The sequence below is a fragment of the Miscanthus floridulus genome, chromosome 10 (assembly GCF_019320115.1).
Source record: "Miscanthus floridulus cultivar M001 chromosome 10, ASM1932011v1, whole genome shotgun sequence".
NCBI lineage: Eukaryota > Viridiplantae > Streptophyta > Magnoliopsida > Poales > Poaceae > Miscanthus > Miscanthus floridulus.
Window position 1 is genome coordinate 47,020,461 of NC_089589.1, and position 24,685 is coordinate 47,045,145.

The 24,685-nt window shown below is 47.7% G+C and overlaps 1 pseudogene; it reads right to left on the reverse strand.

Moving 5' to 3' along the window:
- Nucleotides 1-2,258: 2,258 nt before the first annotated feature.
- LOC136488559 (uncharacterized) lies at nucleotides 2,259-24,342 on the reverse strand (annotated as a pseudogene).
- Nucleotides 24,343-24,685: the final 343 nt, after the last annotated feature.

Here is a 24,685-nt window from a genome sequence, read left to right on the forward strand (position 1 = left end):
CGAGTTCAGAGGAAGTGCCACCCACTCCTATGTGCAGGCCCACCGGGTCGTCCTCGTCCACCGACGGGGTGGCAGCCGGCTGCACCCTTGTCCTTGGAGGCCACAAACCTGGACGATGCCCAACCTAGCGCCGTGCAGGGCAGCGATGATTCTATCCTCCGTGTTCACGCGATATGGTACAGAACGAAGGCCTCCAATAACCTCGGCAAAACAGGAGGTCAATCAGGCTGAATCGGACAGGGGTGAACAAGGAGGCGTTGTTATTGGTGGCCAATTTGTCGGGTTGGCAGCGAGCTGAGCTGCGAGCCGTGCCCGGCGCGGCGTGGGACACGCGTCGTGCGTGGACGGGAGGTCCGCACCGTGCCCAGGACGGACCATCCGTACCGTACCCAATTTATTTTCCTGATTTTTCACCAGTTTCTGTTTTTAAAGTCCGAAATAGCGGATCTTTTCCTATTGTGTGTATGGAGCTGGGCTGCTTGAGGGCTACGTTAGCTCGAGCTCAACAAAACCGCCACGAACAAGAACATAATATCTCGGCGGCGTTCGTCCCGGATCTTTAGTCCCGACGAAACAAGCGGCGTTGCGCACGCGGCACGCCTCGGCATGCAGTCAGGGTCCATGGAGACCGACGCGGCGGTGCCGGCTCTACCCGACGACGTGCTCGCGGCCATCCTCCGCCGTCTCCTGGCGCGCAGCCTGGCGGCGTCGCGGTGCGTCTGCACGACGAGCGCAGGCTCCTGCAACGTATCCGGCACCTCCTCCCGCACTCGGTGTCCGGCATGTTCGTCAACTAAGCCGATCACGGGAAGCCACACTTCTTCGCCCGCCCTACGTCGTCGTCGTCGTCGGCGGCGGCGGCGAGCCCGACGGTCGACGGCAAATTCAGCTACGTCCTGCCGAAGCGGCGCCGTTACGGCCCGCACAAGGTCGCGGACCACTGCAACGCCTGGTCCTGTATCAGGGCGTCAACTACGGGGAGCTGTACGTGTGCAACCCCACGACGCGGCGGTGGGTGCGCCTGCCCTGGCTCGCCGTCCGCGCGGCGTCGCAGCCCCGGGCGTTCCTCGCGTTCAGTCCCGCCGTGTCGCGGCACTACCAGGTTCTCGTGGCTCCCCTCGAGCGCGCTAGTGCCGGAGGAGGAGCAGCGGCAGAACCATCCGCTGCAGTACGCGCCTGCGCCGCCCGCCGGCGACACGGAATGGCCTCCGTCCCGGTGGACGTGGCACGTGTTCTCGTCTAGGAGCGGGCGGTGGCGAGAAAGGGTGTCTGTCCGTGAAGGCGAGGCGGCGGGGATCGTCGCCGATCTGCGGATGGATTCTTTGTGCTACTCTCAATCCTCGGTGGCGCTATGCCGTCTATAGGCAAGGAGCACTGTACGTTCATTGCCGTGGTGAATATGTCTCGAGGTAAATCAGTCCATCGACGATAACCCAATATTCAATATTTTTTATTATTATTGGTACGTAGTGCTTGTTCAGTTCATTGTAGGTGCTGTATGTATTTGTTACCCGCTTCGTTCTAAATTTTAAATCATTCTTGGTTCTATGTACTTAGAAAAGGTCAAAGAATTATAATTTCAAAACGACGGAGTACTATATATCGGCTGAATAATCTGATTATTTTTTGTAGTAATTACTGCCACGGTTCCAAATTGTAACTCACTGTGACTTAGATGCATATAGCTCTAAAAAGTCCATAAAGACTTAAAGTTTGGAACGGAGAGAGTACTTATTAGAGGTTTCATGCATGATAAAACGCGGGTGCTCGACTTACAATTTGAAACGAAATGAGTGCTTACTAGGGGATTACTCCTACCGTGTAATAAAATCGCCAATAGACCATTCCAGATACTACATACACCGCTCCGAGTACTACAAGAATGTGCGCTCTTATCTGGGAAGATCAAAAGGCGAGGTATACTTTGTGGCTATTAACATGCGCCGGCTTCGAGTCTGGATGCTCAACGATTACGGATCGCAGCAGCACAATCCGATGGCAGGATCAGAATGGGTATTGAAGCATGATCGCGTACTTAGGCCCGATGCCTGGTGGGACTGTTAGCACCACAGAGGGGAAAGGATTCGGAATGAGGGAAGGCAGGGGAAGAACACGCCAGATGACGGAGGAGGAATCTTAGTATTCTGGTTTTCGTTCCATCTGTTCTCTCTCTCTCTCTCTCAGCTCTTCGTTAATATGTATACAGGCCTCGGCCACCGGCGTGAACGACACAGGCGCAGCTGTGCGTGACATACGGTTCACGCCCACTCACGCGCACCAAGCCGCATGCTGACGCGTCGGACCCTGTTGCTCCTCCTCGGCTCAGGCTCGGACTGGTCCCTGGCTTCCGTGATGCTTCCAGGTTCCACGCTTCCCTCTTGGTTGATGGCAGACTGCGGTTCGGCTTCACTAGCGACGCTGACATTCCCTCCCTGACGAAGACCTGCTTGTCCCCAAGCAGGAGCACGAGGAAATCTTTGCCTTAGAGCTTTAGTGTCTTCCGAGGTTGCCAGTGATCTTGGGAGATTGGACCATTGCACCAACACCTGGGGTACTACGTCGTGGTCAGTGGTTTGAATGCGCCACTGGAGAATCTTCAGTGGAACTTGCAGGCCGTCGAGAGTATGGGGAAGATCAGCGACGGAGTGAGATGTTGGCACCGCCGTCTTGAGCTGGGACACATGGAAGACAGGATGAATAGCTGAATTCTCCAGAAGCTTGAGCTTGTATGCGACGTCGCCCACACGTCCGATGACCTGAAACGGACCAAAGAATTTGAAAGCTAGCTTTTGTTTAGCGCGCGGAGCCAAAGACGTTTGGACATAAGGCTGCAATTTGAGGTAGACCCAGTCGCCAACTGTAAACTACCGTTCGGAGCGAGACTTGTCAGCTTGTGTCTTCATGCGCTTCTGAGCCCTTATAAGGTGCTGCTGAATGAGTGTGTGCATCAAGGACTTTTCCTTCATCCAATCATCAAGGTGAACTAAGGAGACTGAACTTTCAGCCGATATCCCAAAGTGTTGAGGGTGATGACCATAAAGCACAAAAAAGGGTGAATGGCGCAGTGAAGAATGCCATGAGGCGTTGTACCAATACTCAGCCAAAAAAATCCAATCAAGCCACTTAGCTGGACAAGAACTGACAAAGCAGCGCAAGAATGTTTCCAGGCATTGATTGACGCGCTCCGTTTGGCCATCGGTTTGAGGATGGTAAGCTGACGACATCTGGAGAGTGACTCCGGCCAAACGGAACAGCTCTTGCCATAGCTGACTGGTGAAGATCTTGTCTCGGTCGGACACAATTGACAATGGAAGACCGTGAAGGCGATACACATTGGTGATAAACGTCTTGGCCACAGTAAGAGCAGTAAATGGATGAGCCATTGGAATGAAGTGTGCATACTTGGAAAAATGATCCACAATCACCAGGATACAATTCTTCCCGCCTGACAGTGGAAGGCCCTCCACAAAGTCTATTGAAATGCTTTGCCAAGCCATACTTGGAACTGGTAAAGGTTGAAGTAGACCGGGGTACTTGGCGCGATCGGGCTTGGCTTGCTGACAAGTAGGACAGGCAGTCACAAACTAATGAACCGATGATTTCAAACCCATCCAGGCAAAGAGCTGTCTGATTCATCTGTAAGTGGCTGGGAATCCCGAGTGACCACCCACTGGCGAAGAATGGAAAGCCTTGATAATTTTTTGTTGGAGAATGGCATCTGGACCCACCCAAATACGACCCTTGTATCGAAGGAGCCCTCGGTGCATAGAGAAGTTAGGTTCAGATGTTGCCGAGATAGCTAACTTAGTCAACAATTGATGAGCCCGAGCATCCGAAATATAACTGTGGATGATGGCGTCAAGCCAGGAAGGCATAGGTGCTGAAACAGCTGACAGCTCCTCTGGGTGGCCTATGCAAGACAATGCATCTGCAACTCGATTGTCAGTGCCCGGTTTATACACTATTCGGTATTGCAAGCCCAACAACTTAGTGAAAACCTTTTGTTGCCAAGCACTGTGAAGATGCTGATCACTCAAATGAATGAGGCTTTTGTGATCAGTGAAAATGACAAACTCACCCAGCTGCAGATAGGAACGCCACTGATCAACAGCAATGATGATAGCCATGTACTCTTTCTCATAGGCTGACAACCCTTGATTCTTGGGTCCAAGAGCTCGACTGAGGAAAGCGAGGGGATGACCCTCCTGAAGAAGTGCCGCACCCACCCCATAATGAGAAGCATCTGTCTCAATATAGAATTGTCTCTTGAAATCAGGTAGTGCCAGCACTTGAGCAGAACTCAAGCATTTCTTCAGAGATTGGAATGCTGTCTCATGTTCAGTAGACCACACAAACAGCGAGTGCTTCTTCAACAGCAATGTCAGTGGCTTGGAAATGACTGCATAATGTCGGACGAAACGGCGGTAGAAATCGGCAAATCCGAGAAAGCTACGAAGTTCCTTGACCGTAGTTGGCGTTGGCCAAGAAACCACTGCCTCAATCTTAGCCGGGTCTGTAGCTACACCGTTAGCACTGATGACATGGCCCAAATAAGAAATATCAGTTTGCGCAAACTTGCATTTGGAGAGCTTGATGTGCCACTGGTCTTGTGCTAGCAGGGAAAAAACCAGACGCAGATGGTCGAGATGCTCCTCAAAAGACTTGCTGTAAATGAGTATATCATCGAAGAAAACAATAGCACACCGGCGGAGGCAAGGTTTTAGAGTGTTGTTCATGGCGCCTTGAAAAGTGCCTGGTGCACCAGAAAGGCCAAAGGCGACAACCTTGAACTCATAATGACCCACATGAGTGGAAAACGTTGTCTTATGCTCTTCACCTTCACGTAATCATATCTAGTGATATCCTAACAGGAGATCTAGGGTAGAGAAATACCGAGCACCGGCTAGATCATCCATAAGTTGCTCAAACATCAGAATAGGAAAGGCAGTCTTGATAGTAAGAGCATTGAGGTAGCGATAGTCCACACAGAATCTCCAAGAACCATCTTTTTTGCAGACCAGCAAAACATGTGAATTGAATGGTGAAGTGTTGGGTTGGATTATGCCCTGTTGCAGCATAGAGTCAACCTGAGATTCAATTTCATCCTTGAGGGCTGGAGGGTAACGGTATGGCTGAACTGTGACAGGCCTGGCCCCCTCAATCAATGGTAGCACATGATCACATGCTCTTTTAGGTGGTAGATGGTCAGGTGGAGAAACAACTGAAGGAAATTCATCTAGTAAAACACTGATGGCTGGAGGTAACTAACGCTCGGTGTCAGTGGGTTGTGGAGTGATACTGCATATGTGCACCAACAACTCATCATCCCCAGGAGCCTCTAAACATGGATTGCCTTGTAACCTGACCATTTTACCTTTATAAGGAATGACCAACCAGCGATGCAACCAATCCACCTTCATTGGACTAAAGAGTTGTAGCCAATCCATGCCAAGGATCATGTCATAGTGTGTGATGGGTAGAACCTTGAGATCATGAGTAAACTGGTGCTGTTGAATAGTCTAGACTGCTGCTGGCAATTGTGCAGAACACTGCATGAACTGACCATTGGCTATTTTGACAGATAGTGAAGGACACTTAACTGGACTAACTAACAGTTGAGATAGTAGGTGGTGGCTGATAAAAGATGTGGAGCTACCGGAATCCAGGAGGATCAAGACTGGCTGCCGGTGAAAGATGCCTTGAAATTGCAAGGTCTTTACCCCTGGTTGTGCGATAGTGTCAGAAGATAGGCAGTAACAGGTTTCCTCTGGCTTTGGGCCCTCAGTGCCATCTAGTGTCGGAGCATCTACTGGTTCTTCAGAGAAAAGAGCGTAGAGCTCATCCAAAACATGGAGTCCCACTTGCTGTGCACACTTGTGTTCACGACTCCACTTCTCTCCGCAATGATCACACAAACCACGGGCACACCGGTAAGCCTTGAGATCGGCCAGCTTCTTGTCCAGAGGTTTCTGATTCAACAAGGGCTTGTCCACTGTGCCAACTTGCAAACTGTCTTGTCTTGAAGGAAGTGAATAGCCGGCCTTCTGATGCCAGGGCTTGAACTCACGTTTCCATGATGTCTCCGCAGCCTCCTCCTACAACAACGCCAAAGTATACGTAGTATCTAGGGAATCAGGGCGCTGAACAAGAATGACAGTACGAATATCGGAATGTAAGCTGAAAGCATCTAGGCCCCTAGTTGGATTTCGGTGATTAATGTCAATACAAGATTACTATGACTAACGTGTGTTTTGCAGAGGCAATTAAGTTAGGTCATGGTAATGGAGATCGATTGGGCAATCAAGTTGGTCATGCCCCTATGATGGAAATTATTTTGGTTTTTAAAGGATGGATGACAAGGTTAAGGATAACTAGTTCTAAGTGTCGATTGGAGTTGGAGAGACACTTAGAGTAGTTTAGGACTTTGTTTTTCTTTTGGCCGTACTATTAAGGGGGGTATGAATGGGTAGCTTGACCTAGTTGAGTCTAGTGAGTTAGGTGTGGTGCACACTTGTTAAAACTAGCTCTAGGTAGCTCCTATGAATGCCTAAGATCCTTTGGAGCAAACTTCATTCACATATGTTCGAAAGTTGGAAGTGAATGGAGGGTCAAATACTGACCGGACGCTGGCTTCGGTGCGACCGGACGCTGGCCGCAGGGTCCGGTCAGTTCATTTGACCGTGAAGAACAAGTCTGCTATGACCGAACACTGGAAGGTCGTGTGACCGGACGCTGAGGGCCAGCGTTCAGTCGACTCCAGTAAGGGTCCAGACTTGAGAAAGTGCGACCGGATGCGTCCGGTCAGTGGTGACCGGACCCTGAGTATCCAGCGTCCGGTCAATTACAGTAAGCATCCAAGAGCGACCGGACGCGTCCGGTCAGTACTGACCGGACCCTGACAGCGTCCGGTCATCACTTGAAAACTGTTGCGCGGGTTGAACTGACCGGAGCGTCCGGTCAAAATGATCGGAGCGTCCGGTCACCCCACAGAAGCTCATAACGGTTCGTTTTTCAGGCTGCCTTATAAATAGAGGCTCCACTCATGAGTGGAGTCACTTTTGCTCATTCCAACAGCTGAGAAACACGTTTGTGAATGCCAAAAAGAGCAAGGTCCTAGTGAGGTGTTTGTGATTCGAGAATCCAAGAGTGAAACCTCATTAGTGAATCAAGAGTAGACAAGTGTGCATCCATCTTCTCATTAGGCTTCGTGTGGTCAAGTGAGAGTTCGTGCTTGTTACTCTTGGTGATCGCCATCACCTAGACGGCTTGGTGGTGATTGGGAGCTTGGTGATCACCCGGCGGAGATTGTGGGTGACCCAACTCAAGTTGTGAGCGGCTTTGGGTGATTCGCCGCGACGGAGTGTCGAAGAATCAACCCATAGAGAGCACTTGATCCTTGCGTGGATCAAGGGGGAGCTACACCCTTGCGCGGGTGCTCCAACAAGGACTAGTGGGGAGTGGCGACTCTCCAATACCTCGACAAAACATCGCCGCGTTCCTTTCTCTCCCTATTTACTTTGAGCACTTACTTTGAGTATTTACTTTGAGCAATTCAATACTTGTTTTACATTCATAGAATTGCTATGCTAGAGTAAGTTTGGAACATAGGGTGCAAGTCTTTTGTGCGTTGATTTGATAGAAACACTTTTCTAGGCACAAGGGGTTAATTGGGCTATCCGTAGGATTTGTTTATTGCAAGAAAATTTAGAATTAGCCCAATTCACCCCCCCTCTTGGGCATCTTGATCCTTTCAATTGGTATCGGAGCCTCATGCTCACGTTTTTAAGCCTAACCGCTTAGAGCAAGATGTCTCACGGGGATGGACCTCCTCCTATCTTCGAGGGGGATGATTTTCCATATTGGAAAATTCACATGGAGGCTTACCTAGAAGCTCTAGATGTTGGAATTCTTAGAGCCGCCTCTCAAGGGTTCCCAACACCTAAGAATGCCGCACAACTTCAAGGCAATGAAGTAAACTATGAAAAATGGAATGCAAAGGCTCGCAACACCATCTTTAGAGGCCTTTGCAAAGATGTGTTCAATCGTGTAAGGAACCACAAAGACGCCCATGCACTATGGTCGGACGTTTGTGCGCTCCATGAGGGAACAAAGAGTGAGCGTGAGGAACGCTATCATCTTGTGATTAAAAAGCTAAATTCTTTTGAGATGCTTCCCAAAGAAAGTGCTAATGAAATGTATTCTCGCTTAAATGTTCTTGTAGAGGAAGTCAATGGGCTTGGACTTACTCAAATGTCACCATCCGACGTTGTGAGAAAGATCTTAAGTGTCCTCCCCATTGACAAATATGGGCACATTGTGACCGTGCTATATCAAGGTGATCTTTCCACCGCTACACCGACACAAATCTTGGGAAAGATCAATGCTCATGAGATGTACATGCACATCACGCCACAAGATGGCTCATCCTCTACAAAGAAGAAAGAGGACTTAGCATTCAAAGCTAGCCAAGATAAGGGCAAGGCAAGACTTGAGTATGAGAGCTCAAGTGATGAAGATGATGAAGAAAGTCTTGCTCTTATGGTGAAGAAGACCGCCAAGATGCTAAAGAAGCTAAACAAGAGTGGCATCAAGTTTGACGGCAAGAAGAAGAAGTTCTTCACTAGCTCAAGAAGAAAGCCAATCTCCGAGATGGATTGCTACAATTATGGTGAACTTGGCCACCTAGCTCATCAATGCACAAAGCCAAAGAAAGACAAGTTCAAGAACAAGGGCAAGAAAGATGATTCAAGTGATGAAGATGAAAAGAAAAAGAACAAGCCATACAAGAAGAGAGATGGCAAAAAGAGAGACTTCTACAAGAAGAAGAAAAGTGGCAAGGCCTATATTGTCGGTGATTGGCTCACGGACATTGATTCATCAAGTGGATCATCCGATGATGAGAGTGACAATGAGAAGGTGGCCGCCATTGCTATTGATCTTGCATCCTCACCGCCATCATCGCCATCATCCTCTACACACCTATGTCTTATGGCCAAGGGTGAACGCAAGGTAACTAAGAGTGATGATAGTAGTGATGATGAGCAAGCTAGTGATGATGATAGTGATAGCGATGATGATTCACCCACATATGATGATCTTGTCAAAATATTAAGAAAATACACTAAGATCATTAGAAAGAGTAGAGCTACAAATGAAAAACTTGATGCTAAAAATGATTCACTCTTAGCTAAGTGTGATACATTGGAAAAGGCTAATGATGAGCTCAAAGAAACAAACAACTCTATATCATCCAAACTCAAGAAGCTCAAATCTTCTAAGAAAGAGCTTAAAGATAAACATGATAAACTTGAGTGCGTGCACAATGAGCTTATCATTAGTCACAACAAGCTAAAAGATGAATATACAACTCTAAAGATCAATTATGATATCCTTGTTATTGCACAAGAATTCTTACCAAATGAGCCACATGTTGCTACTAACCATGTTGTTAAGATTGATATAGCTACCTCATGTGATGATTTAATAGATGAGGGCATTGAGCATGGATCTAGTAGCAAAGGCAAGCAAGTGGTTGAGTGCAATGACTATGATGAGTATGTCAAGCTCAAGAGTGACCATGAGAAGCTCATGAAAGATATTGAAGAGATGAAAATTCACAACACCATTGTGCTAGAAACTCTTGATCATGACAAAGAGTTGATCCTTGAGAATGAGAAGCTCAAAGAAGAAAACAAGAAACTCAAGGAAGAGAAGAACAATGATATTCTCAAGGAAGAGAACAAGAAGCTCAAGATGGAGAAAGAGCATCTCAAGGTGGGATTAAGCAAGTTTGCTAGAGGCAAGCATCTCCAAAGTGAGCTACTCATGAATACCGTCATGAAGATGGATAGAAGTGGCATTGGATATATGGCAAGTGTAGAGAAGAAGAAGGCTCAAGCTCAACACCAACAATCAAAGCCAAAGCTAAAGCCAAAGAGATGTTTTGAGTGTGGACAAGAAGGCCACTTTGCTCATGAGTGTCAAACTCCACCACCACAACCCTTGCCCAAGCATGCTAGACCCTTTGCTTTCAATGCTCACTACATGCTTAGAAAAGATTCTAGTGGAAAGATGAAAGTCATGTTCTTAGGTCCCCCCAACAAGAATAGGCCTAAGAAGATTTGGATGGCTAAGTCACTTGTTGAGAAGGTGAAGGGCCCTCAACAAGTTTGGATCCCTAAAGCTTGAATCTCTTATGTGTAGGTGAACTACAAGACCGGTGGAAGTCATTGGGTTATTGATAGTGGTTGCACTCAACACATGACCGGTGATCCTCATATGTTCACCTCACTAAATGAAGAGGTAGATGGACAAGAGAAAATAACATTTGGAGATAATTCAAAGGGCAAGGTTAAAGGATTGGGTAAAGTGGCAATATCAAATGATCATTCCATCTCCAATGTGCTCTATGTTGCTTCATTGAGCTTCAACTTGCTATCCGTTGGGTAATTGTGTGATCTTGGCTTTCAATGCTTATTCATCGAGAAGGAGGTTGTTGTATCCAAGGTAGATGACAATCAAGTGATATTCAATGGATTTAGGTACAATAACTTATATCTAGTTGACTTGACCTCCGAAGATGCAAACTTGAAGACTTGCCTATTCACCAAAACAACACTTGGGTGGCTATGGCATAGAAGACTTGCTCATGTTGGGATGAGCTCACTCAAGAAGCTTATGAAGAATGATTTGGTGAGAGGGTTGAAGGATGTGAAGTTTGAGAAGGATAAGCTTTGTAGTGCATGTCAAGTCGGCAAGCAAGTTGCAAACACTCATCCAACCAAAGCTTTCATGTCAACCACAAGAGTGCTAGAAATCCTACACATGGATTTATTTGGACCAACAACATATAAGAGTTTGGGAGGAAATCTCTATTGTCTTGTGATTGTGGATGACTATTCAAGGTATACATGGGTGTTCTTCCTTCATGACAAATCCGAAGTTGCATCTTGTTTCAAGAAGTTTGCCAAGAGAGCTCAAAATGAATTTGAAGTGAAGCTCAAGAAGATAAGAAGTGACAATGGCAAAGAGTTTGACAACACAAATATTGAATCCTATTGTGATGAAGTTGGAATCAAACATGAAGTCTCCGCAACCTATACTCCTCAACAAAATGGTGTAGTTGAGAGGAAGAATCGGACTTTGATCACCCTTGCAAGGACAATGCTAGATGAGTACAACACCCCCGAAGCTCTATGGGAGGAAGCAATCAACACCGCATGTTATGCATCCAACCGCCTATTTCTTCAAAAGTTCCTTGTCAAGACACCGTATGAGTTGCTCAATGGGAAGAAATCGGACGTCTCCTTCTTTAGGGTGTTTGGTTGCAAGTGCTACATCTAAAAGAAGCGGCAACACCTAGGGAAGTTTCAAAGACGTTGTGATATAGGTTTTCTTGTTGGTTACTCATTGAAGTCCAAAGCATATAGAGTATTTAATCATGCCACCGGCTTAGTTGAAGAAACATATGATGTGGAATTTGATGAATCTAACGGCTCCCAAGGAGCACATGAGAATCTTGATGATGTAGGTGATGAACCATTGAGGGAGGCTATGAAGAATATTCCGGTGGGAGACATCAAGCCAAAAGATGATGAAGATGATGTACAAGTCATTAACCAACCTTCTTCATCAAATGTACCACAAGATGGCGAAAAAGATGGGAGAGTGGAAAATGAAGATACTCATATCTCTCATGAGCAAATGGTGGTACAAGCACAAGATGTCGATGCTCCACAACCTCCTCCTCAAGTGGTCAATAGAAGAAACACACCTCTCCTACAAGATCATCCACAAGATCTCATCATAGGGAGTCCATCAAAGGGTGTGATGACTCGATCTCAAAAACTTACTTCATTTATTGCTCATCACTCTTTTGTCTCTTGCTATGAGCCTACCAAGGTAGAAGAAGCTCTTAAAGATCCGGATTGGATCAATGCCATGCATGAAGAGTTGAACAACTTCACTCGTAATGAAGTTTGGACTCTTGAAGAGCGACCAAAAGGTGCAAGAGTCATTGGAACGAAGTGGGTGTTCCGCAACAAGCAAGATGATCAAGGTGTTGTTGTGAGGAACAAGGCAAGACTAGTTGCAAACGGGTTCTCTCAAGTTGAAGGTTTGGATTTTGGAGAGACCTTTGCACCGGTTGCAAGATTAGAAGCCATCCGTATCCTTCTTGCATATGCATCACATCATGAAATGAAACTATATCAAATGGATGTGAAAAGTGCTTTTTTAAATGGCTTTATAAATGAACTAGTCTATGTTGATCAACCTCCCGGGTTTGAAGACCCTAGATATCCTAATCATGTTTATAGGTTGTCCAAGGCACTATATGGGCTTAAACAAGCCCCAAGAGCTTGGTATGAGCGCCTTCGGGACTTCCTCATTGAGAAAGGCTTCACCATTGGGAAGGTCGACACCACACTATTCACCAAGAAGCTTGATGGGCATATCTTCATTTGTCAAGTATATGTTGATGATATCATCTTTGGATCATCAAATGAAGACTCATGCAAAGAATTTGGTGAATTGATGTCGAAGGAGTTCGAGATGTCAATGATTGGTGAGCTTACATTCTTTCTTGGTTTTCAAGTCAAGCAAATGAAAGAAGGCATCTTCATCTCTCAAGAGAAATATACAAAAGATCTTCTCAAGAGATTCAAGATGGATGAATGCAAGCCAATCAAGACACCAATGCCTACAAATGGACATCTCGACCTAGATGAGGGAGGTAACCCGGTTGATCAAACTCTCTATCGTTCTATGATTGGTAGCTTGTTATATTTAACCGCATCTAGGCCCGACATCATGTTTAGTGTGTGTATGTGTGCTAGATTTCAAGCTAGTCCTAAGGAAACACATTTAATTGCCGTAAAAAGAATCCTTAGGTATCTTAAGCACACACCAAGCATTGGTCTTTGGTATCCCAAAGGAGCTTTATTTGAATTAATTGGCTATTCCGATTCGGATTACGCCGGATGCAAAGTTGATAGAAAGAGTACATCCGGAGGGTGCCATTTGCTTGGTAGATCACTTGTGTCTTGGTCCTCTAAGAAACAAAATAGTGTGGCTTTATCCACCGCCAAAGCGGAATACATTGCCGCGGGTGCTTGTTGTGCACAAATATTATACATAAAACAAACTTTGCTAGACTATGGAGTAGTTCTAGAGAAAGTACCTCTTTTGTGCGACAATGAAAGTGCGGTAAAACTTGCAAATAATCCGGTTCAACACTCTCGCACCAAGCACATAGATATCTGCCATCACTTTCTAAGAGATCATGTGGCTAAAAATGATATATCACTAGAAGGTGTAAGATCCGAAGATCAATTAGCGGATATCTTCACTAAACCGCTAGATGAGGCTATATTTTGTAGATTGCGGAATGAGCTCAATGTACTTGATTTTAGTAACTTCACTAAAAAATGAGCTTGTGTTGTCCCTTGCATTCATTGTATTATACAACATGCTTAATTTGTGGCAATGCATATAGGGCTTGTCTAACATGGTTAAGATAACCGCCGAAAAGCATGTGAAGAAGCTTAACCTTGGATCAAACTTAACAAGCAACTAGTTTTAATTACAAGTATTGCATATGCATGAATGTTGTTTGTCGTTTTGTTCCATTTGCCCTCTTGTTGCCTATTTTCTTAAAAAGAATTATAGCCTAAGGCAAAATATTTTGAAAAATATGAGGGTTTGAGAGAGGTCACTCATATCAGTCCCAATTGGTGTTTATTTGGATCTTATTCAAGTTGGGACTTGATTGGGAACAGGCAGCGAGAAGGAAGTTTGAAGATTTGCTAGAAAAGGTGCACCGGACGCTGCACCGGATGCTGCTGTCCAGCGTCCGGTCAGTTCACAGGAGGTGAACTGCTGCCGAAGGAGTGACCAGACGCTGTGTCTGTGCGTCCGGTCAGGAAGGGTTCAGCGTCCGGTCGATCGAAGGGTGCACAAGTTGTACTGACTGGACCCTGGCTACGTCCGGTCATGGACCACCGGACGTGTCCGGTCCCGATTCCAGAGGATGTGGACCTCTCTAGAATCGACCGGACACTGGGTGGTAGCATCCGGTCGCTACCACCGGAGCGTCCGGTCAGTGGATCTCGCGCGGCTTCAGGACTCCTTTCTTCGATTCCTTTTCTGTCGCGTGTGGGGAACTATTTAATCGCAAGCCGTACCCTTGTTTTGCCCTCATCCCGCCGTGCCCTAGCCCGAGCCACCGCCAAGTTGCACCTCCCTTGCCCGTGCTCGCCCGGCCCCCTCATCAGCCGTGCGCCACCGCGACCCTACGCCGGCCACCTCGCGCCCACGCCGCCGTGCTCGAGCCTTCCCACAGCGCCATCACGCCAGCACAACTCGCAGCGCCACCGTGCCTCCCCGTGCGCCACCGTGCGACCGGCCCTCTCCTCACCGTGAAGTGCTGTGTGCCCTAGCCCATCTCCTCTTGATAAGGCTAGCCCCTTTTTCAATTTCAAATTGCGTAGATCAATTTGCAATCCAATGCACTGATTTCACAAATACTAGGGTCACTAGTTCATCAATTTGCAACCCTAGCCCCTATCGGTTCCGAGGTTTCCCCGTGCGACATCTTATCTTTTCTCGGATCGCTGATCGTCAGGTGGAAAGCCATTCGATTCAAATTCGCATCTACATTGCTTTCTCTATTAGGGTTTCGCATCTATTAGACATATGGTATTTATTTGTATATCCATCTATTCTATCGTGCAGCGAGTCGGTTCCGTTGTGGTTCTTCTGGCAGTTGGCAGTCAACTCGGAGCCAAGCTCACGAGTAAGGATCGAGGCCAAGCCTCGAGAGGTTCAGTTTGTCTGTTGATCCTCATCAGCGTCAGTTCATCATCTTGTCAGTTCAGATGGCCCGCACCAAGAATGTTGGTGGTGGCCCAGGTGATGATGATCGGAGGCCCCCGCCTCACCAGCCAGCCGGATCTAAGGGCAAGTCAACCAAGCAGGTGACATCCAAGAAGCGGAAGTACCTCGATGCAGAGACAGCGAGAGCAGCAGCTATTGCAGAGGCCGCAGAGCGTGCCGAGAGAGGTGGTGCTCATAGCGGAGTTGTCATTGTAGATCAGCCAATTTCACCAGCAGTCAGAGCTGCGATTGAGGAGGTTGAGCGTCGTCACGGTAGTCCAGCTAGGACTGCCATGTTTGTAGGACGACGGGTTGCCATTGAGGAGGGTCCGTTAGCACAGCAGCAGCCCCCACCAGCAGAGCCTCAGCAGACCTAGGAGGCCGAGGAGACAGAGCCGGCACCCTAGCTTCGCCGCTCTAGACGGACCCGTGTACCAGTCTCGCCGAGGCCGCCAACACAGCGGAGGGGATCACGTCCTCCACCTAGACCACAGGGTCCACCTCCAGTGGTACACCTCAACTTGAGGGCCGCTACCGCCAGGCAGGTTCAGCAGCTGCGTTTTGTTGAGTTTGAGGTTTGGTTTCCTCCAAGGAGGGATGAGAGAGCAGCTGAGGGTTTTTACACGCCACTGTAGGAGGATTTCTACAATGCTTATCTCAACAGTGGGGCAATGTTCAGATCTCAGAGGGTCTGTCAGATAGAGTCTATTGTGGCAACAGCCGGAGAGAGCATTCAGCCATACTTGTCATATTTGCCAGGACTGACAGATTTGATTGGACGGACGGGCATATATGTACCATCTTGGGTCCATCAGTTTTATGCTTCACTCTACATCGATCCACATCACAGATTCATTCACTTTGCTTTCAGAGGCAAAGACTACAGGGTGACGAGTGGCAGAGCCAGAGAGATACTGAGGCTACAGGAGCAACCTGTTAAGATGCATGAGGTTTGCTATGGATAGCAGAAGCCTCCCAGGCATCCTCATGGAGGGTTGGTGCCCCCTACAGATTTAGTGCGACATTGCTTCAAGGAGCCGTTTGGAGAGGGGTCGAGCAGGAACCCCAGTGACTTGACTCCTACAGCGAGGATACTAGAGGCCATCATCAGGAGGACACTACTTCCCAAGTTGGGATACAGGGAGGGCCTGACTCGCTTACAGCTCTGGCTTCTCAATGCCATCATGCAGAGGATAGTATTTGACATCTGGGACCTCCTTCTTTCAGAGATGGAGGATACTATAGCTGAGGGATTCAAGGGTCACAGGCAGCTTCCCTATGCTCACTGGATCACGTTCCTCATCCGCAGAATAGTGCTTGATAAGCCCTCTGGTATGATGGATGAGTATATAGGTGCCACCACAGAGTTCCTAGCCTACAACCTGTCACAGAGGATCAGACACACCACTCCTCAGGCACCTAGATAGCCTAGCCGTCGTCCTGACGTGCCAGAGTCCGCAGCTCAGCAGGATGAGATCACCAGAGGGATTGCAGCCACTAAGGAGGAGGAGCTAGAGGCATAGCAGGAGGTGAGCGAGTACAGTGATAGCTCTGACAATGACTACTAGCCTATACCTCAGATGCCTCCATGCAGACACGATGCAGAGGCCGGTAGCTCCAGTTCTGCTCCACCTGCTCCGCAGATAGACCCCGCTCTCATTGCTATTCTTGAGCAGATGCAGCAGGATCAGACACGACAGGCACAGGAGACAGCTACCAACTTCGCACAGTTTCAGGCTCGTTAGGACGAGTTCCAGCGGCAGCAGCAGCTCCTTCAGCACCAGTAGTTACTTATGCAGCAACAGCTCATGGGATTCATGCAGCATGTAGTGACAGCCATTGGGGTCCCATTGCCACAGCCTTCGCCCCAGCTTGCACAGCCTCCTACCACTTCGACGACTCCAGCAGTACAACCCAGTGGGCTCTAGAGTCAGGGATAGCCTCCAGCTCAGTTTACTTCACCTCTTGTATAGGTGTCCCAGTGGTTAGCCTCACTTGTGGTAGCCCCGCAGTTCACTCCACTTCAGATGGGCTTCACACTAGAGCAGTCTTCCTCGCTATTCGTGCCTGAGACATCAGTCTCCAGGAGTCTTGGAGCATCCTTCAGTGAGTTGACCGGCATGCCTACTCTGCCACACATGCATACCGTCGGTCCTTCTACAGCAGCTCCAGTTACAGTGACTACTCAGAGGCTCCCCTCATCTGTCGCCTCGTCAGATCCTACGACAGATATACTAGCAGCTTCATAGGCAGCACCAGCCCCAGCTCAGACCCAGACTGTTTCAGCGACACTTCCTGCCACAGAGGGTCAGTCAGTTCAGAGTTCAGGGTCAGATGATGATGGTGCCTAGTTCCAGCTTGCCCCACGTACTTCAGCGCCCGACTCGTCCGCTGCAGCCCCGCCGACCGACCCTTAGATTTTGGTGTTTGACGCCAAAGGGGGAGAGGGTGTTTGAGTATGTAGACTCAGGGGGAGCAAGTTTTAGGGGGAGCTAGTTATCTAGTATTAGCTTATTATATACATTTGGAGTTTTATTTGTGTGATACACTATTACTTATGAATTCGTGTGTTTACTTTCATGCATACCATTATATATATGTGATAGTGCTATCTACGTGATTGTGATATATGACATGTGTGATTTCTACTTTGCATTATCTATATGTCATATCACTTGTGTTATGCTCATTTGCTTTTGCTTCCGCGTTTAAACTTCGAAGCAAATGAGTTTTGTTATTTGTACTCATGCTTAATTCATATCCTTTGAGTACATTGTGTTGGCTTGGGTTATATAAGCTTGACCAACTCTCTTGTTCTTATCGACAAAAGCTTATATGAACCAAGCCCGTCAAAAACCTCACTCTTTCACATACTCGAGGTGGTATTGTCATCAATCACCAAAAAGGGGGAGATGGAAAGCATCTAGGCCCCTAGTTGGATTTCGGTGATTAATGTCAATACAAGATTACTATGACTAACGTGTGTTTTGCAAAGGCAATTAAGTTAGGTCATGGTAATGGAGATCGATTGGGCAATCGAGTTGGTCATGCCCCTACGATAGAAATCGTTTCGGTTTTCAAAGAATGGACGACAAGGTTAAGGATAACTAGTTCTAAGTGTCGATTGGAGTTGGAGAGACACTTAGAGTAGTTTAGGACTTTGTTTTTCTTTTGGCCGTACTATTAAGGGGGGTATGAATGGGTAGCTTGACCTAGTTGAGTCTAGTGAGTTAGGTGTGGTGCACACTTGTTAAAACTAGCTCTAGGTAGCTCCTATGAATGCCTAAGATCCTTTGGAGCAAACTTCATTCACATATGTTCAAAAGTTGGAAGTGAATGGAGGGTCAAATACTGACCGGACGCTGGCTCCGGTGTGACCGAACACTAGCCGCAGGGTCCGGTCAGTTCATTTGACCGTGAAGAACAAGTCTGGTATGACCGGACGCTGGAAGGTCGTGTGACCGGACACTGAGGGCCAACGTCCGGTCGACTCCAGTAAGGGTCCAGACTTGAGAAAGTGCGACCGGATGCGTCCGGTCAGTGGTGACCGGACCCTGAGTATCCAGCGTCTGGTCAATTACAGTAAGCATCCAAGAGCGATCGAACGCGTCCGGTCAGTACTGACCGGACCCTAACAGCGTCCGGTCATCACTTGAAAACTGTTGCGTGGGTTGAACTGACCGGAGCGTCCTGTCAAAACGATCGGAGCGTCCGGTCACCCCGCAGAAGCTCATAACGGTTCGTTTTTCAGGCTGCCTTATAAATAGAGGCTCCACTCGTGAGTGGAGTCACTTTTGCTCATTCCAACAGCTGAGAAACACGTTTGTGAATGCCAAGAAGAGCAAGGTCCTAGTGAGGTGTTTGTGATTCGAGAATCCAAGAGTGAAACCTCATTAGTGAATCAAGAGTAGACAAGTGTGCATCCATCTTCTCATTAGGCTTCGCGTGGTCAAGTGAGAGTTCGTGCTTGTTACTCTTGGTGATCGCCATCACCTAGACGGCTTGGTGGTGATTGGGAGCTTGGTGATCACCCGGCGGAGACTGTGGGTGACCCAACTCAAGTTGTGAGCGGCTTTGGGTGATTCGCCGCGACGGAGTGTCGAAGAATCAACCCGTAGAGAGCACTTGATCCTTGCGCGGATCAAGGGGGAGCTACACCCTTGCGCGGGTGCTCCAACGAGGACTAGTGGGGAGTGGCGACTCTCCAATACCTCGGCAAAACATCGCCGCGTTCCTTTCTCTCCCTATTTACTTTGAGCACTTACTTTGAGTATTTACTTTGAGCAATTCAATACTTGTTTTACATTCATAGAATTGCTATGCTAGAGTAAGTTTGGAACATAGGGTGCAAGTCTTTTGTGCGTTGATTTGATAGAAACACTTTTCTAGGCACAAGGGGTTAATTGGGCTATCCGTAGGATTTGTTTATTGCAAGAAAATATAGAATTAGCCCAATTCACCCCCCCTCTTGGGCATCTTGATCCTTTCAATTGGTATCGGAGCCTCGTGCTCACGTTTTTAAGCCTAACCGCTTAGAGCCCTCGGTAAGACAATGGAAGACTGTGAAGGCGATACACATTGGTGATAAACGTCTTGGCCACAGTAAGAGCAGTAAATGGATGAGCCATTGGAATGAAGTGTGCATACTTGGAAAAATGATCCACAATCACCAGGATACAATTCTTCCTGCCTGACAGTGGAAGGCCCTCCACAAAGTCTATTGAAATGCTTTGCCAAGCCATACTTGGAACTGGTAAAGGTTGAAGTAGATCGGGGTACTTGGCGCGATCGGGCTTGGCTTGCTGACAAGTAGGACAGGCAGTCACAAACTAATGAACCGATGATTTCAAACCCATCCAGGCAAAGAGCTGTCTGATTCATCTATAAGTGGCTGGGAATCCCGAGTGACCACCCACTGGCAAAGAATGGAAAGCCTTGATAATTTTTTGTTGGAGAATGGCATCTGGACCCACCCAAATATGACCCTTGTATCGAAGGAGCCCTCGGTGCATAGAGAAGTTAGGTTCAGATGTTGCCGAGACAGCTAACTTAGTTAACAGTTGCTGAGCCCGAGCATCCGAAATATAACTGTGGATGATGGCGTCAAGCCAGGAAGGCATAGGTGCTGAAACGGCTGACAGCTCCTCTGGGTGGCCTATGCAAGACAATGCATCTGCAACTCGATTGTCAGTGCCCGGTTTATACACTATTCGGTATTGCAAGCCCAACAACTTAGTGAAAACCTTCTGTTGCCAAGCACTGTGAAGATGCTGATCACTCAAATGAATGAGGCTTTTGTGATCGGTGAAAATGACAAACTCACCTAGCTGCAGATAGGAACGCCACTGATCAACATCAATGATGATAGCCATGTACTCTTTCTCATAGGCTGACAACCCTTGATTCTTGGGTCCAAGAGCTCGACTGAGGAAAGCGAGGGGATGACCCTCCTGAAGAAGTGCCGCACCCACCCCATAATGAGAAGCATCTGTCTCAATACAGAATTGTCTCTTGAAATCAGGTAGTGCCAGCACTTGAGTAGAACTCAAGCATTTCTTCAGAGATTGGAATGCTGTCTCATGTTCAGTAGACCACACAAACAGCGAGTGCTTCTTCAACAGCAATGTCAGTGGCTTGGAAATGACTGCATAATGTCGGATGAAACGGCGGTAGAAATCGGCAAATCCGAGAAAGCTACGAAGTTCCTTGACCGTAGTTGGCGTTGGCCAAGAAACCACTGCCTCAATCTTAGCCGGGTCTGTAGCTACACCGTTAGCACTGATGACATGGCCCAAATAAGAAATATCAGTTTGCGCAAACTTGCATTTGGAGAGCTTGATGTGCCACTGGTCTTGTGCTAGCAGGGAAAAAACCAGACGCAGATGGTCGAGATGCTCCTCAAAAGACTTGCTGTAAATGAGTATATCATCGAAGAAAACAATAGCACACCGGCGGAGGCAAGGTTTTAGAGTGCTGTTCATGGCGCCTTGAAAAGTGCCTGGTGCACCAGAAAGGCCAAAGGCGACAACCTTGAACTCATAATGACCCACATGAGTGGAAAACGTTGTCTTATGCTCTTCACCTTCACGTAATCATATCTGGTGATATCCTGACAGGAGATCTAGGGTAGAGAAATACCGAGCACCGGCTAGATCATCCATAAGTTGCTCAAACATTAGAATAGGAAAGGCAGTCTTGATAGTAAGAGCATTGAGGTAGCGATAGTCCACACATAATCTCCAAGAACCATCTTTTTTGCAGACCAGCAAAACATGTGAATTGAATGGTGAAGTGTTGGGTTGGATTATGCCCTGTTGCAGCATAGAGTCAACCTGAGATTCAATTTCATCCTTGAGGGCTGGAGGGTAACGGTATGGCTGAACTATGACAGGCCAGGCCCCCTCAATCAATGGTATCACATGATCACATGCTCTTTTAGGTGGTAGATGGTCAGGTGGAGAAACAACTGAAGGAAATTCATCTAGTAAAACACTAATGGCGTGAGGTAACTAACGCTCGGTGTTAGTGGGTTGTGGAGTGATACTGCATATGTGCACCAACAACTCATCATCCCCAGGAGCCTCTAAACATGGATTGCCTTGTAACCTGACCATTTTACCTTTATAAGGAATGACCAACCAGCGATGCAACCAATCCACCTTCATTGGACTGAACAGTTGTAGCCAATCCATGCCAAGGATCATGTCATAGTGTGTGATGGGTAGAACCTTGAGATCATGAGTAAACTGGTGCTGTTGAATAGTCTAGACTGCTGCTGGCAATTGTGCAGAACACTGCATGAACTGACCATTGGCTATTTTGACAGATAGTGAAGGACACTTAACTGGACTAACTGACAGTTGAGATAGTAGGTGGTGGCTGATAAAAGATGTGGAGCTACCAGAATCCAGGAGGATCAAGACTGGCTGCCGGTGAAAGATGCCTTGAAATTGCAAGGTCTTTACCCCTGGTCGTGCGATAGTGTCAGAAGATAGGCAGTAACAGGTTTCCTCTGGCTTTGGGCCCTCAGTGCCATCTAGTGTCGGAGCATCTACTGGTTCTTCAGAGAAAAGAGCGTAGAGCTCATCCAAAACATGGAGTCCCACTTGCTGTGCACACTTGTGTTCACGACTCCACTTCTCTCCGCAATGATCACACAAACCACGGGCACACCGGTAAGCCTTGAGATCGGCCAGCTTCTTGTCCAGAGGTTTCTGATTCAACAAGGGCTTGTCCACTGTGCCAACTTGCAAACTATCTTGTCTTGAAGGAAGTGAATAGCCAGCCTTCTGATGCCAGGGCTTGAACTCACGTTTCCTTGATGTCTCCGCAGCCTCCTCCTACAACAACGCCAAAGTATACGTAGTATCCAGGGAATCAGGGCGCTGAACAAGAATGACAGTATGAATATCGGAATGTAAGCTGAAAGCATCTAGGCCCCTAGTTGGATTTCGGTGATTAATGTCAATACAAGATTACTATGACTAACGTGTGTTTTGCAGAGGCAATTAAGTTAGGTCATGGTAATGGAGATCGATTGGGCAATCGAGTTGGTCATGCCCCTACGATGGAAATTGTTTTGGTTTTTAAAGGATGGATGACAAGGTTAAGGATAACTAGTTCTAAGTGTCGATTGGAGTTGGAGAGACACTTAGAGTAGTTTAGGACTTTGTTTTTCTTTTGGCCGTACTATTAAGGGGGGTATGAACGGGTAGCTTGACCTAGTTGAGTCTAGTGAGTTAGGTGTGGTGCACACTTGTTAAAACTAGCTCTAGGCAGCTCCTATGAATGCCTAAGATCCTTTGGAGCAAACTTCATTCACATATGTTCGAAAGTTGGAAGTAAATGGAGGGTCAAATACTGACCGGACGCTGGCCGCAGGGTCCGGTCAGTTCATTTGACCGTGAAGAACAAGTCTGGTGTGACCGGACGCTGGAAGGTCGTGTGATCGGACGTTGAGGGCCAGCGTTCGGTCGACTCCAGTAAGGGTCCAGACTTGAGAAAGTGCGACCGGATGTGTCCGGTCAGTGGTGACCGGACCCTGAGTATCCAGCGTCCGGTCAATTACAGTAAGCATCCAAGAGCGACCGGATGCGTCCGGTCAGTACTGACCGGACCCTGACAGCGTCCGGTCATCACTTGAAAACTGTTGCGCGGGTTGAACTGACCGGAGCGTCCGGTCAAAACGATCGGAGCATCCGGTCACCCCGCAGAAGCTCATAACGGTTCGTTTTTCAGGCTGCCTTATAAATAGAGGCTCCACTCGTGAGTGGAGTCACTTTTGCTCATTCCAACAGCTAAGAAACACGTTTGTGAGTGCCAAGAAGAGCAAGGTCCTAGTGAGGTGTTTGTGATTCGAGAATCCAAGAGTGAAACCTCATTAGTGAATCAAGAGTAGACAAGTGTGCATCCATCTTCTCATTAGGCTTCGTGTGGTCAAGTGAGAGTTCGTGCTTGTTACTCTTGGTGATCGCCATCACCTAGACGGCTTGGTGGTGATTGGGAGCTTGGTGATCACCCGGCGGAGATTGTGGGTGACCCAACTCAAGTTGTGAGCGGCTTTGGGTGATTCGCCGCGACGGAGTGTCGAAGAATCAACCTGTAGAGAGCACTTGATCCTTGCGCGGATCAAGGGGGAGCTACACCCTTGCGCGGGTACTCCAACGAGGACTAGTAGGGAGTGGCGACTCTTCGATACCTCGGCAAAACATCGCCGCGTTCCTTTCTCTCCCTATTTACTTTGAGCACTTACTTTGAGTATTTACTTTGAGCAATTCAATACTTGTTTTACATTCATAGAATTGCTATGCTAGAGTAAGTTTGGAACATAGGGTGCAAGTCTTTTGTGCGTTGATTTGATAGAAACACTTTTCTAGGCACAAGGGGTTAATTGGGCTATCCGTAGGATTTGTTTATTGCAAAAAAATTTAGAATTAGCCCAATTCACCCCCCCTCTTGGGCATCTTGATCCTTTCATAAGCCATCTAGGAAACGAGTGATGTAATGCAGAGCATTGGTGGAGGAATCATAGGCTATGAGCTGGTCAACAAGTTTAGAAAAACGATCAACATAATCTTGCACAGAAGAAGTTTGGCGAATGCGGTTCATCTTGCGAAGGAGGTATTCATGTTGATCGCGATCAAAGCGGGTATGCAAAGCTTGACAAAATTCAGACCAGGACATGGTTTTCAGTTTGTCAGTAACTGATTGGATCCAGCGTTTGGTAGGGCCAAGGAATTGCATGCAGGAGCACTGAATCCAGACTGAGGGATCAACAGAATACATGTCAAAGTAATCTTCAACGCAAGTAATCCATAATTTTAGGTCAGTGCCATCAAAGGTTGGGAAAGTCATTTTGGGAAGCTTGCTGGTGGGGTTACGGTGGGTCTCAGGTGGGCGATTGCGGGATAACACTAAGTCATATGCAGTGCCATGAAGCTTATGGGGATTTGGAGAGGAATTATCCATACCCGTGACCGGGGAATGAGTATAGGTTGTGACAACCCCAAACCCATTCTCCCGGTGGTGAGGATCGACGCCGTGCCCGTTGGGCCGAGCAGCCTTGTAGCCAGCAGATGCAGATGCGGCGTGCTGCTCCGACTTGACTAGTGGCTAGGTGAAGATAGCCGGCTCGAGGTGAGCGGTGGCGGACTCAATCACAGACCGGTTCCAGTACTTGTCGAGCTTGCCAATGCGAAGACGGAGGTCGTCGACGATGCCTTCGTGTTCCTGGCGCCATGAGGTGAGATCTGAAGCAGTCTTCTCAATGGAACTGAGGCAGGCGTCCTGGCGAAGCTCGGAGTCGATGATC